Source organism: Hibiscus syriacus, unplaced genomic scaffold (genome assembly GCF_006381635.1).
Source record: "Hibiscus syriacus cultivar Baekdansim isolate YM2019G1 unplaced genomic scaffold, ASM638163v2 tig00004777_pilon, whole genome shotgun sequence".
NCBI classification, from domain to species: Eukaryota; Viridiplantae; Streptophyta; class Magnoliopsida; order Malvales; family Malvaceae; genus Hibiscus; species Hibiscus syriacus.
This window is the reverse complement of record NW_024062029.1, coordinates 15,235-30,915: the sequence shown is the minus strand read 5'-3', so window position 1 is coordinate 30,915 and position 15,681 is coordinate 15,235. Positions and strand designations below refer to the sequence as shown.

Below are 15,681 nucleotides of genomic sequence, written 5' to 3'. Positions count from 1 at the left end.
AAGTGGTCGAAAATATGCGGGCTAGAAAGTTTGGGCTTCATAGATCGACGGATGTGATGGCCAACGAGCTTGTTTGTTAAATTTTTAACGACGAGATACTAAAATGAAACAAAAACTAAACGTTATGTATGATTTTGAAAAATGAAAAATTTAGTTACTGAAACGGATCAAAATTGATAGTTTAGGCACTGAATTCGTGATTAATCTTTTTTTTTATATTAAGCCTTGTTTTAATGGTGTCTCGGTGTACCTGCCGCCATTGAAATTCATGTCAAGCTATTCTTCTCTGAACGTTTTTTCATTGAAACCCCCACATTATCAGAAGAACAAGGTAAATTCTTATCTCCTTCCACTGCTCTACTTTCCTCTAATTCCCATTTTATTTGAATTTTATGTTGTTTTTTATTGTTGGGTTTTTGGTATTTGAACGATTAAGGCCGAAAGTTGATACATTTTGGTTTTCTTTTATATACTTTATTCAGTTATTAGAAGTCCAAAATTCAATATGTTTTCTCTCGGGAAATCTTAGCTCTCATATTTGCAAATGTTGAGAGATCGATGTAATTTGATGTTATTTAGAGCAAATTAGTGAAATTATTAAGAGGTGCTGTGAGATTCCATTTTCTATACGAATCTAGGCTTGTTGCTTGGTTATTACTCACTGTTAGCCATTGCTTCTTCTCGTTGGAGAAGTTGGATTGTTCAATGATTTTGGAATTTCTGTTTTTTTTTTCTTCTTCTTTTGGACTGATCTTGACTTGGTTTCTGATAGTTTTGTGATGCGTAGCACCTCTAATCCGGAGCTTAACTCGAGCTGGAATTATCGACGATGGCTGACTAAAACATTTTGATGGCTATGCAATGCTTGATGATGAGTTGTCGGATAGTAAGATGGATGAAAATGGTAATTTGATTAACTCATTGGATCAACGTTTTCCTGTGACTATGAAACACAGGGAACCATATACAGGCATGGTGTTCGAGTCAGCGGAGGATGCTAGGGAGTACTATGAACAATCGCACACGCCGATCACTCAAGGATAATTCGATTATCGGTCGAGAGTTCGTTTGCTCAAAAGAAGGTTTTCGTGCAGAGAGATATACAAAGAAAGAAACCAGAGTTTCCCAATCACGGCCTGCGACGAGAGAGGGATGTAATGCAATGCTGAGAATAGCAGCAAAAGGTGGGGGAAATGGGGCATCTATGGTTTTGTTTGAGAACATAATCATGAACTTAATCCGAGCAAAATACCACCTCGACGGTCGCATCGAATCACGTTTTATGAGGTATGTTATTGTAAGTATTTCAGTTTAATGATTCGTGGAGAAGCTAAAAACTTCTGATTTGGCCATTCCTTTTACAGCTAAGCTTCCTTTAGTTGCATCCTCTTTGGGACCAGCCTCTTGTAATCTTTAACTGGATTTATTTATAAATGTAACTCAATAGCTTGCCCTTATATGAATTAACTTCTGATTTGAAGGATGAAAAAGATCTTAAAATTCTAGATTTGTCGTTGGAACTTCATTGCAAGAAAAAGAAATTTGCTGCTTACCAAGAACAACTTCAGATGGTTTTAAATTATATCGAAGAACACACACAGCGGCTACCCTTAGAAGTAAACTTGGTGTCCAAAAATCTGAGGGAGCTTGAATCTGAAGACTAAGAAAGCTTATTTTCTAAGCTAAGCCTCCTGAAATCTCTTCTATGCATAAGCAGATATGTTAACTTGTGAGTTACTTCACTCGAATTGCTAGTTACTTCGATTTAATAGTCTATATCCACCTCTGTTGAACTCTTTGTTTTCTTGAAATACCCATTTTGACATTCGTGTTCAACTTGGCAACTTATATCCGGACATGAGTACGAGGATATGATACTCCAAACCTCCAAACACATGAAAAGTTTAGGAAAACAATATCGAACATGCCATGTCATACGTCCAAGTCTGAGTAGCAAAGCTGTTTATAATGTTTGTTTATATGCAACTGCTACAATAGCTTATGTTTATGAACTCAGATCCTTCGTATGCCTTCATTATAGTCACTTCCCGGCTCCAGTCGTTGTTTTTCTCTGTAATTGCTTAACCAGAGAGAATGTTGTTTAAATATTTAAACATGGCAGGATAAAGTAATGATGTTGAAAGTTTTCTTTCCATTTCAGTTGATTCTTGAACCGTGGAAGTTGTTATCGAAGAGATCGGTTAATTGTATCTCTGAATGCGGAGATGATTACCGTGCACATCATGATTATTCGTAAGAGAACCTGATTTTGATCTTATCTCGAGGAATAACCCTTTGTCGATGATTACTAATATATTGTGTCCTCCATGTTTCTTGATGACTGATTTCAGCCATAATTTGCTCACCATGTATGCCTTGTAGACGTAGTTATAAGAATAGTCTTTGTTAATGCAAAATTTAGAATTCGAGGAAGCATAATGTATCAGAACAAAATAAAAATGTGATTTATTTATTACACCTCTAAATTTTTAATATAACCTTTTAAATTTACATTTAATATAACTTTACATCCTTTAATATAAAATCATGCGTATTCCTTTTCTATATTATTAATTTAGTAGAAATAGTTGGAATCATAAAATCACTTAACTCTCATGTCCTCTTTTTCTTCTTCTTTAATGCATTATTTTTTATAATGATGCTCCCTTCTTTCTTTGCCATGTTTTTTAAACCTTTCTGATTGCTGGTCTATTTTATTTTTATTTTATTTTTAATCTTATTAAAATAAAACTGCACAGTGCACACTATAAATGTTTACCTAATTGTTGGCTTAGGTTATCTTTGGATGAGTAGTAAGATTGGTTCCATTTTAGGGGGTAGACATATATAGGTGAAGAAAGCGGAGACTGTATTTCTCAATGACAACTAACAAGAAGAACAATGGCGTACACGTCTTGACGATCCCATTCCCAGCTGGTGGCCATATTCTTCCCCATATGGACCTAATCCACCAGCTCCTCCGTCGTGGCTTGACCGTCACAATTGTCGTCACCCCCAAAAACCTTCACTATCTAAATCCTCTTCTCTCTCTTCATTCTTCCACCAGTGTTCATACACTGGTTCTTCCATTCCCTACTTGTTCAGCCTCTCCCATCCCTCCCGGAGTCGAGATCATGCAAGATGTTTCCTTAGCACCACATTTCATCAAATCATTGAGTGAACTTTTCGATCCTTTGGTTAAATGGTTTCGAACCCACCCATCGCCTCCTGTTGCCGTTCTCTCTGATATGCTCCTTAGTTCCTGGGTCAACTCACTTGCTTCGTCTCTTAATATCCAGAATCTGAGTTTCAGTGTTCTTAATCCAAGTACTTTGTTTCCGTGGATGTCAAGGTTCCTGAACTATGGTTCTGAAGATGATTCTTTCACAAGGATACATATGGGGATTGCAACAAGCTGGGGTCTTATCTTCAACTCATTTACTGAGCTAGATGGTGACAAAATGCATATGATCAAAGATGAGTTCATCCACCATGATCGACTGTGGTCTATAGGGCCTTTGCTTCCTATAAAACCTAATGGCACTGAGAGAGGCGGACCAGGTTCCATGCCCCAACATCAAATAATAGCATGGCTTGATTCTTTCCATGTCGATAAATCTGTGGTGTATGTCGGATTCGGAACCCAGATTTCATTGTCCAAACGACAAATGGAGACGTTGGCTTCAGCATTGGAAGAGAGCGGAGTTCCTTTCATTTGGGCCGTCAACATCATGGAAGAAGATGGCAGAGATCGAAACAATGTTCCGTCCGGGTTCGAAGAGAGAGTACGAGGGAAGGGACTAGTAATCAAAGGTTGGACGCCGCTGTTGGTTCGTACTTGACTCAGTGTTGCTGGAACTCGGCATTAGAGGGACTACTGGGTGAAGTTTTGTTGCTGGTGTGGCCCATGCAAGTCGATCACTTCGAGAACGCCAAGCTGCTGGCTGAAGAACTGGGAGTGGCTATCCGTGTCTGCGAGGGTTTAAACACTGTCCCTGACGCAACCAAACTGGCTCGAATCTTGTCTCACTCAGTATCTGTGGACCAACCAGAGAGGGCTCGAGCCATGAAACTAAAGGAAACTGCATTGGCTGCCATCCAAAAGGGCGGGAGTTCAGATCAAGCTTTGGATTGCTTAGTACAACTTTCTGCCTTAAGTGCAGGGACAATTATAAACAAATATAAAGTACCACCATGGATATACCGAGGGGAGCTGGTGGGATAATCAGGGATGTTTCAAAAGACGTAAGTGAGCAGTTGCCTCTTCTAAAAGTTTCAAATTATCATATATTTTAGATATTTTCTTTATATTTTTGTTAATAATCTATTTTTGTCCCTCTTAGAATTTAAGAATGAGATGACTATCTAGCTCAGTTGGTAGAGCACAAGGTTCTTAACCTTGAGGTCGTGGGATTGAGTCCCACGGAGGGCATTTCATAATTCGGAGGTCTTTTACGGAAGCTGCTCTCAACCTGGTGTTGGGGGCAACCTACTATCTTACCTCCCCTTACCCATTACATATGGGAACAAGGGACATCCAATTTAGAATTTAATAAATTTGATTCCCTTTTAAATTCCACATGATTTTACAACTATAAGTAAGATGCTATGATAGATTCCAGGTATTAAAATGTTAATGGCTTCGAACTATTGTAATTGTTCTTCATCTAGTACCTAATACATGATCATGTTGATTAATTTTCTCACTAATATTCTTAGCGAGCTTTATATAATATTCTTTAACTGCAAGGTGCTCCGAAAATCAAAATACCTGCAATCACTCGAGTCCTCGTCGCGATTGTAGAAAAAAACTTGAATGAGTGATTTCAGTGATAAAAGAGAATATTGTTCTTCTTAAAAGATTAGAGTTGGAGCAATTACATCCGTATCGATAAAGTAAGAGAGGTAAGTTTGAGTTATATTGCAGACATCCGGGAATCAGGGGAACTTAAGTTGTTCGAAAGAGAGATGAACGAAGCGACACCTACGGGATTCTCTTCGGAGACGGAAGCATTTGAAGAACTATAAGACAATCAAAGATGACTTAAAAGGTATGGAATGGAATTAATCAAACCTAAAGAATCAGATTCTGAGTATAAAGTTACATGCATGAATATGATAAGGAGGATTTGTCGAGTCGAGTTTCAATCTTTTATTTTAAACTTGAGTCGAATTTGATAATTTTAAGCTTGTGAATTTATTTAGTCGAGTCGAATTTAATTTTATACTTTTCAAATTGAGTCAAGCTCAACACTACTCAAACTCAGTTCGACTCGTTTATAACACTAAAAATGCATGAATATTTTAACACAACTTAGGAAAGTTATCATCTTTATTAGGTCTTCATCTTTTAAAAGTATTTTTTATTATAGAAGCGGTTAATTTTTTTATTAAAAATAGGTAATATCTTAAATTAGAATAAAAATTTATAATCGTAAACATAAATTAAGCACATAGTTAGGATATTTTTCTATAACCATTCATACAAAAACTAGTGACTTAAGATCACATAAGGATCATTTAAAGAAAATGTTAAAAACTAAACAAAAAAACTTGAATAAATATATATACAAATAGATCTAACCACATCGACAAACGAACCACAAAAAGAGATCAAACTATTGAAAGACCACCGACAAACCGCAAATCATAGCCAAGCGACATGAAAAATTATCCACAAATGAAAATCGAATATCAAATCTAATTCGAAGGTCCGAAGTAGGAAATATCAATATGATAATAGATAAGCGTCATCTTTATCAGTCATGACAATGTTAAATAAATCCTTAGAAAAAAGATAAATGATAACAACAATTAAACGATCGAAAACATACCAAAAGTCAGAGGAAAATGTGTCATAAAGATAAAGTTATTAAAATTAAAAAGAAAAAGAAAAATAAAGATGTGATATAAGAAAATAAAAGAACAATAAAGACTATCGCCGGTTAAAAATCAAATTAAAATTGATGTCGTCGTCAACCAATAAAGATTAAAAAGAAAAGGGATGAACGGCACATACAAACGATAAATACAATATATTTATTTTTCAAAAGTGTAGTTTAAAAATATAAATTAAATTTATACGAATGTAATACAACTCGAATTCGAGCTATTCAACTAAATTAATATTTAAACTCAAATATTTTTTTAAGTTAAAATAAATTTCAACTTCGACTGAACATTTTCACCTAGCTAGATTACAGTATATAAAATATTATTTCAATCCGATTTCCAATTTCATGCCATTTTTAAGGTTGCATGATATGTAGCAACAAACATGTTGCAACCGGCCAACCAAAATAATATTAAAAAAAGGTGTAATGTTATATTATTTTTAGAAACCAATTGAAAATTTTAAAGTCTGTTCATATTGCTTGATATTTTTTAGTGTATTTTTTTATCCTAATTCGGACTGATTCGTGTCGTATATATGATTTCGATGTGTGAATATCCTAAGAGAAATTTTCCGCACACACAAAACTTCAAACTCGAAACATGCTTAAATAATATCAAATTATTTACGACTTAAACTAGCCTTTGTCGGTGTTGTACATTATTTTAATTGATAGTATTATTATTATAATATTTAAAAATTTATTAATTTAAATATATTTAAATGTATTTTTTTTATTTAAGAGGTAAATCGAGTAGCGGATGTTATCACCAGGCAAATCGAGTAGCGGATGTTATCACCAGTCAATTATGGAGTTACCAAGGGGATTCAGTTTTGCTGCAGAACCCTCCCAAGAAAGCTGAGAAGTTTCTGATTTCTGATAGAACGAGCATCTAAACAGTCCTTTGTACCCGTTTCAACAAAAAAAAACATAAAATTCAATATATATATATATATATATATATATATAATGATATGGAAAAATAACGCAAAAAAATAAAGTAATCATCTTAATAATCTATATTTTATTTTACTTTTCTTTATTTAATAAAAATAATGACAAATATTTATTCCCACAAGTAATATATATTTAAAAAGAAAAAAATTAAAAGATGGCCTTTGTTTTTGGAACATAATAATTGTTTTTTTTTATTAAATGGCGTATCATAATTGGTTTAGCTTTAGTGGAGAAGATAGTGCGGAATATCATGCCAAGTTGATCTTGATCAGTTCGATTAGACCTGCACATCGTTGAGCCGAGGTATAATTTCAATAAATTATTATCACTCCAACATCCAGGATAAGGACTAAAACGATGTCTTTAGAAAAATTATCAAAACAATCTACCTCAAATATTATTTCTCATACTAAAATAATTGTTACGGTATTTTCAGAAGACTTTAGGAGGGTATGAAGTCTTTAGTTGAAGACTCTAAGATTACTATGCGTCTTTAATTTTGAGAAAGTTAATGCAGTGTGAAAATCCAAGATTGCATGGTGTTCTAGGTCTATTCCCGTGACACTGTAGATATGACCCTAAATCAAAAAATAATATGGTGACGGTTTTATACGGGAAATTTTTTTCCCACTACTCCATATGAGCAAGGAAACCCAACTTATTGTAATTTTATCCTCTCAAAGGATTTAATATAAAATAAGTATTTAAATTATAATAATTTTATTTAGATATTTAAATTTTTTTGGTCAGAATAAATATTTAATATTTTTATTCCGTAATTATTTCCTGATCATTCATAAAAAATATCCAAAGGATGTGAGACATGTGACCTTCGGTCATCTTCTTTCTCTCTCCTTTGATTTTCTAAGCAAACAATACGAAAAATTCAAAAATTAGTTTATTTTTTAGAAGTCAAATAATAAACACTATAATATAGACATTTATTTTATAAGTATAATGACAAAAATACACATAAAGTTTGATTGAATAGTCACTTGGGCCCATATTCTTTTTGGAGTATTTTGATTCATAATGTTTCATTTTGAGGTAAAAATATACCTCTGTGGATGGAAACCGTTAGTCAACAAACTAACAACACTCTAAAATATTTTGACCCAAAGTAAAACATTAAGGCCAAAATGCTTCAAAAAGTAAGGAGTAAAATGTATATTTAATTAAACATTAGGGGATAATTTTTGTTATTATACCTATAAAATAAGTGCATTAGGTTATAAATGAATACTAAAATGTTAATAATAAAAAAAAACAAACATATTTAGTTACTTTCTACCATTTTTGGAACTTTGCTAATATAGTGTAATGTTGTCTATCTAAATATAAAATGTATTGATTTCTCAATAACCAGTATCTGATCTTAAAATAAGTTTTTTATTAACTTAAAATAAGTTTATTAAAATAAAATAAAATTTTAATTTTAAACAGAAATTTATTATGTTTAGAGGATATTTTATTATTAATTTGTGATTTTCATAAAGCATTTTTAAAATATAAACAATTTTGTAACAAAGTATGTTTTTATTTATCAAATTGAGTTGTGTTTTGGATAGAATTTTATTGTCAAGCTAATCTAGTCTGATTTAGATTATTATTTAGTTAGTAAACATATTTTTAAACATTTTATATTTCAAGTACTAAAATGAGGTTTTCCCTTGGAAAAATGAGTTTTTTTTAAAAGTTATATTTAAATAAATCTAGACTGTTGAACTATATTTTGATATAACAATTTATGGTAAAATGTTTTTGAACTTGAATTCAATTTATTCAAAGTTTTAAAAAGATTTCAAAAATAATTCAAAGTCCATTTAAAAGATGAATTGAGCAAAAATTACAAGTAGTACTGATACTGTTCTTTGTAGTATCGATACCACATGAATGGGTATTTATACCCTACATGTAGTATCGATACCTTAGACAAAGGTAGTACCGATACCATCAAGGTAGTACTGATACTACCATGAAGGCTCAAAACATCGAATGTAAAATGGGTACCAATACTATGCAAGGGTATCAATACCATAGTGCAAAGTAGTACCGATACCCCTTAGGCAATATCGATACTACAAGGCTCTAACGGCTAGTTAAATTTGAAATTAACAAAGGTAGTACTGATACCCTATAGAGGAGTACCAATACTTCCTATTCTGAACAACCTTATTTTGTAGGAAATTAATCCCCAAAGGTTCCAAAACATCGCCAACAGCTAGATACGACTTCAAACTCATTTCAAGCTATAAAAACAAGTTGAGGACACTTAAAGAAGATAGAGAACAACTATCCAAGCAATCAAACATAAGAGAATAGTTTTTCATTCTTATTTCATCTTTCTCTTGTAAATATTTTTGTTATTGTGAGCTTAATTCTTGTAAACACCTACCTTAGAGAGATTTTCTTATTTACATTTCTTTTCATTGTAAAGGGGTTTTGGTTCTAGCTGAGCCCGTGAAAAGCTAGAGAAAGGTTCTAGTTTAGCCCGTGAAAAACTAGACAGTTTGTAAAAGTTATCTCTTTGTCCTTGAAAAAGAAAGAACAAATTAGTGAGTTTGTTGGAAATCCTTGGTGAGGAGTTAAGGCAATGGATGTAAACTTGGTTGAGAAGTCGAACCACTATAAATCGATGTGCAATTTTTTTATCTTTCAATCTCCTTACTCTCTAAACACAAGAACCATCTCGACCTCTCTTGGTGAACCCTTTCGGTTATCAATTCGAGCTTTCGTAAATCCCAATAATTGGTATTAGAGTTTAACTCGTTAGAAGGCTTAACATCCTTGAGACAATCCTCGAAGAAGCTCTACCGATTCCCGACGCAACCAACAAAGAAATGGCTTTAACCTCCGGTGCCTATTACATTGAAGATTCACATATTGTAGATTCACAACCGGTCAACAAGTCACCCTTCTCCAATGGAGCAAATTATACCTATTAGAAGAATAAGATGATGTTCTTTATTCAAGCTTACGATATAGGAGCTTGGAACTCAATCATGAAGGGTTACTCCACTCCACCCGGTGATTGGAATGATTGGAGTAATGAAGAGAAGAAAAAGTTTCAGCTTAATGCTAAGGCTATGCACATTCTGTTTTGTGATTTAGGCCCAGATGAATATAGAAGAATCTCATCTTGTTCAACCACTAAGGATATTTGGGATAAGCTCCAAGTCACTCATGAAAGAACCGACGAAGTGAGGGAAACAAAGATAAGTCTTCTCAACCATAGCTACGAGAATTTCAAGATGAAACCCGATGAAGACATCAAAGTTATGATGGATAGATTTTTCATGATTGTCAACGGTCTCAAGGGATTTAGAGAAGTAATCCCTAATGATAAGCTTGTGAGGAAGATGATCTACTATCTTCCTAAGTCGTGGCAATCGAAGAAGAAAACTATTATCGAAGCTAGAGACCTAAAGTCTATCACTCTCGATGGGCTAATTGGTTATCTTCTCACTAATGAGTTGATGGTGAAGAAAGAGGAAGAAAATGAAGAGAAGAAAAACAAGAAGAAGAAGGAGGTAGGCATTGCCTTCAAATCCACCAACGAGAGCTATCAAGATTCAAGTTAAGAGGTGGATGAAGACGATGAAGAATAAGAAGAGATGGTCAAGCTCTTTAAAGAACTCAAGAGATTCATGTCTTCTAAGGAAATGAAGCATGAATCAACCAAGAAGAAAAGTCCCCCAGTGTGCTTCAATTGTCAAAGAATGGGGCATGTCAAATATAATTGTCCCCTTCTAAAGAAGAAGGGATCAAGCAAGAAAAAAGACAATTATGGCAGCTTGGAGTGATGAAGATGACTCTGATGATGATGAAGAAGTAGCCAATCTATGACTCATGGCAATAGAAGAAGATTCCGAGGTATCTTCTATCTCAAATGAATTAAATTCATATTCTTTTGATGAGTTACAAGATGCTTATAATGTGTTGTATTTGGGATTTGAGACCATGAATTCCAAATATAAGAAATTAATTTCAAAACTTAAAAATGAAAATAATTTGGTTTTGAAAGTAATAGTTGATTTTGAAAATCAACATGAAATTTTACAAAATGATTTAGAGCTTTCAAAAGTCAAAATCAATGTTTTAGAAAAAGAAAGTTTTGATTTAAGAAAAAGAATTAATTTCTAAAAACAACTCATTATGTTTAAAAATGACAAAATGCTCGCATTGCCATTATCATGGTCATAAGGAACATACTTGTCCTTTGAAGAAAGGAAAACGTTTTAAAATTAGACAAGTATGGGTTCCTAAGGGAACAAGGGCATTGAAACTAACGTTCAAGGATCCAAAGCAATTTGGATACAAAAATCTACTTAAATGTCTCTTGTAGGTGTATGGGAGTAATGATTATGAAAATGGAGATATTCAAATGCTCTAGCCACACGTTGAAAAGGAAAGGGTAACCTCTAAGCCTAAAACATTTTTTTTAAATTTTTGATTAATTGGTTGCTCATTTGATTTTAGGCATGCATGAGTTTTGATTTTAAATGATTATGCATTGTTATAATCTCATGTACGTTAAAAATATGTTATGATGAACATTTTAATGTTTTAATGATTTTTCATAATTTTTAGTTCATCATAAGGAATTTTGGTCAAAATTGGTTTTAAATGCAAATGATATCTTTCTAACAATTGATATCAATTTTTCAAATGTTTTTGATTTTATAACTTTTAATTTTTGACCTAAAATTAAATGGTTACATATGGTTTAAATGAAAATGATATCTCTCTAACAATTGATATCAAATTTTTTAAATGCATAACATTTTTGGAAAACTTTATGCATATGCACTTAATTTCAAAAATTAATACTGCATAAAGTATTTTAGACTTGGATATATTGAATTTCATGTGCTACTAACATGTTTGTTATTCTTTGTTGAAATTCAATTTTGTTTAAGTGTTAAGCTTTTAAAGCAAAATTTTGTTTGGAATGCACTTTTTGAGGGGGAGCTTTGATTTTTCAAATGATTTTTAAATGTTAAATTTATCACTTACTCTCCAAAGATATTTTGAACTTTTAAAGATGAATTATTTTTTATATAACAAAAGGGGAGAGAAGTATGGTTTGAAAAATTCAATTTATTTCTTAATGAAAAAGGGGGAGCTGAACATTTTGATATATTTTCCAACAATTGGTAACAATTGATATTTTTTATTAAATATTTTATTAAGGGGAGTTTTGCCAAAACAAATTTTCAAATGTTTTATTATATCAAAAAAAGGGAGATTGTTGAACTATATTTTGATATAACAATTTATGACAAAATATTTTTGGACTTGAATTGAATTTATTCAAAGTTTCAAAAAGATTTCAAAAATAATTCAAAGTAAATTTAAAAGATGAATTGAGCAAAAATTACAAGTAGTACCGATATTGTTCTTTGTAGTATCGGTACCACATGAATGAGTATCGATACCCTACATGTAGTATCGATACCTTAGGTAAAGGTAGTATCGATACTACCATGAAGGCTCAAAACATCAAATGCAAAATGGGTACCGATGCCATGCAAGGGTATCGATGCCATGCAAGGGTATCGATACCATAGTGCAAAGTAGTATCGATACCCCTTAGGCAGTATCGATACTACAAGGCTCCAACGACTAGCAACGACTAGTTAAATTTGAAATTAACAAAGGTAGTATCGATACCCTATAGAGGGTATCGATACTTCCTATTCTGGACAGCCTTATTTTGCAGAAAATTAATCCCCAACGGCTCTAAAACATTCCCAACGGCTAGATACGACTTCAAACTCATTTCAAGCTATAAAAACAAGCTGAAGACACTTGAAGAAGATAGAGAACAACTATCCAAGAAATCAAACACAAGAGAAGGTAGTACTGATACTACAATAAAGACCCAAAACATCGAATGCAAAATGGGTACCGATACCATGCAAGGGTATTAATATCATAGTGCAAAGTAGTACCGATACCCCTTAGGCAGTATCGATACTACAAGGCTCCAACGGCTAGTTAAATTTGAAATTAACAAAGGTAGTACCAATACCCTATAGAGGAGTACCGATACTTCCTATTCTAGACAATATTATTTTGCAGGAAATTAATCCCCAACGACTCCAAAACATCCCCAATGGCTAGATACGACTTCAAACTCATTTCAACCTACAAAAACAAGCTGAGGACACTTGAAGAAGATATAGAACAACTATCCAAGTAATCAAACACAAGAGAAAAGCTTTCATTCTTATTTCATATTTTCTTGTAAATATTTCTGTTATTGTGAGCTTAATTCTTGTAAACACCTACCTTATAGAGGTTTTCTTGTTTATATTTCCTTTTATTGTAAAGGGGTTTTGGTTCTAGATAAGCCCATGAAAAGTTAGGGAAAGGTTCTAGTTTAGCCCGTGAAAAACTAGGGAGTTTGTAAAGGTTATCTCTTTGTCATTGAAAAAGAAAAAAACAAATTGGTGAATTTGTTGGAAAATCCTTGGTGAGAAGCTGAGGTAGTGGATGTAGACTTGGTTGAGAAGTCGAACCACTATAAATCGATGTGCAATTTTTTTATCTTTCAATCTCCTTACTCCCTAAACATAAGAACCATCTCGACCCCTCTTGGCAAACCCTTTCAGTTATCGATTCGAGCTTCCACAAATCCCAACATAGACAAAATTTGAGGCAATTAAGTACTTATACCTAAATTTAGGGTCTAAATGTGTAGAAAATAATTAGAGAATATCCAAGGCCAAGTCGAAGAGAAATATAAACACTAATACTAATTTGTTTTATTATGAAAAGGAATAATATTTTATGAAATTTGTTGAGTTAATCGATCGATGAAATAACCAATAGGGGTGAAATGGCAATAAAATTTTTGGTGGAAGCTTTTAAAGAAAATAAAAAATAATTGCACAACTATTTAGAGTGGTTCGACTTTCACAACCAAAGTCTACGTCCACTACCTTAGCTATTCACACAAAGGATTTTCCACAAATTCACTAATTTGTCTTTCTTTTGAGGATAAAGAGTAACTTTATAAATCCCTCAAGAATTATATCCCAAATTCTTGAGAACACTCTCTCCCAAAGAGAAGAATACAAATTTCGCAAACTTACAGAAAAACCTCACAAGGCAAATTGTTTGCACAATTCTAGAACAAAAAAGAACACTAAAAAATAATACAATTGAGTACAAGGGTGTTCTTGAAAGCAAAATGAATATTGAATGGAAAATAGGCTTGAATTTGCTGAAACTTGATGTTTAAGGCTTTCTCTTTGTTTCTCTCTCAATTCTTGTTGATCAATGGCTCCTAAGCTTATTTAAATACACCTTGAATCACTTCTGAACGTTGGGGATCATTGGTGAAGTCAATAGAGCCGTTATTGAGTAATTATCATTTAAAAATCTGGTGGGAGCGTGGGTGCATCGGTACATTCTCAATGGTACATTGGTACACTATGTGTAAAATTCAAATATTTCGACCGTTATAAGACCTAGTGCATCGATACACTTGGGGTGTATCGGTACACTAATTACATTCGATGTTTCAAAAGAGCCAGGAGTGTATCGATGCATGGTCTGTGCATCGGTACATAAAATGCATTCGAATTAGGGTGTGCATCGATACATCAAATAGTGCATCGGTAGATCCCTTCATAAAATTGATTTTTGGCTCGATTTTGGTTTGAAATACTTTGTAAAAATTGTTTCAAAAATATTTTAAGTTTAAAACACAATTTTACACTTTAGTAAGGTTTGAAATTGACCTTTGAAAAAACTTGGAGTAATATTTCTTATATTCAAATAATTTAATCAATATACTTTAAAAATGATTATAAAATCTTAAAATTCAATAACACTTAATTTTTATATCGAAACATCAAAATGTTTTCAACAATCTCCCCCTTTTTGATATAACAAAACATTTAAGTAATTTTAAGATTTCTTTGAAAATCATTTTTGAAATCAATTTTGAAAATTACTCCTCCTTACTATATTCTCCCACTTTTTGTTAAATCAAAAAGACTCTAAAACGTTTTTAAACAAGGTTTTTAAAAATTTAGCCAATTGATATTTAGATAAAGCTTAAGCTGCTAATATTACAATCAAGAGAAAGATTAACCATTAGTTTCATAAATCAATATTCATAAACATATGTGAGACTGTAAATTGGTCATAATATGTCTAATGATGCAAAAACTAATAAACATTAAGCTCAAATTAAAAATTCAATCAAACCAAATATAAATATAAGCATTTAAGTTCAAACATCTAAACATCCATATCAAATTTAAACATTCAAACACCCAAAAATATATCAATCCAAAAACATCCAAAATGTTTTAACAATAAATCCTAAGTTCAATCCAAGAAAACTAAGCAAGGCAAGGTCTAATCATCCATAGGAGGATCGGGAGGAGATAGATGTGCCCATATATTAGCCACATCTCGTGTAAGCACATCGAGTCTATTTTCCATAGCATTGAATCGATTATCCATTGCTTCACGGTTAGCTCGAATCTCTTGTTGATTTTCCAATTGTTGAGCCCCCATAGCAGTTAAATGGGACTCTATGGATGCAAACCTCAGATCAAATGACTCCAAAAATGATTGAAAGTATGGAGGCATTTGATCCTTGTGTTGTGTCGGTTCGTCCTTGGGTATGTGATCGTCGATATCTTGAAATAGCTCTTGAAGTTCTGGATCATCGTCCTCTGCCGGTGCCGGAGGAGCTTGTGAAGAGCTAGCTCCCGATATTTTCTCAATGGATCGAACCCATTGGTCATTTCCTTCTTCTATCCCGATTTCTTTAAAGATGTGATATTATTTGGTTCTGGAGAGGGGT

At 32.9% G+C, this 15,681-nt stretch overlaps 1 long non-coding RNA gene and 1 pseudogene across 1 annotated transcript; both read left to right on the top strand.

The window, feature by feature from the left end:
- The first annotated feature begins 300 nt into the window (after positions 1-300).
- On the top strand, positions 301-1,678 carry LOC120197022. The gene is made up of 3 exons (XR_005523239.1): positions 301-331; positions 773-1,287; positions 1,482-1,678. It is a non-coding gene; the product is annotated as an uncharacterized LOC120197022 (long non-coding RNA).
- Positions 1,679-2,864: 1,186 nt separating this feature from the next.
- On the top strand, positions 2,865-4,240 carry LOC120197150 (annotated as a pseudogene).
- The last annotated feature ends 11,441 nt before the right edge of the window (positions 4,241-15,681 follow it).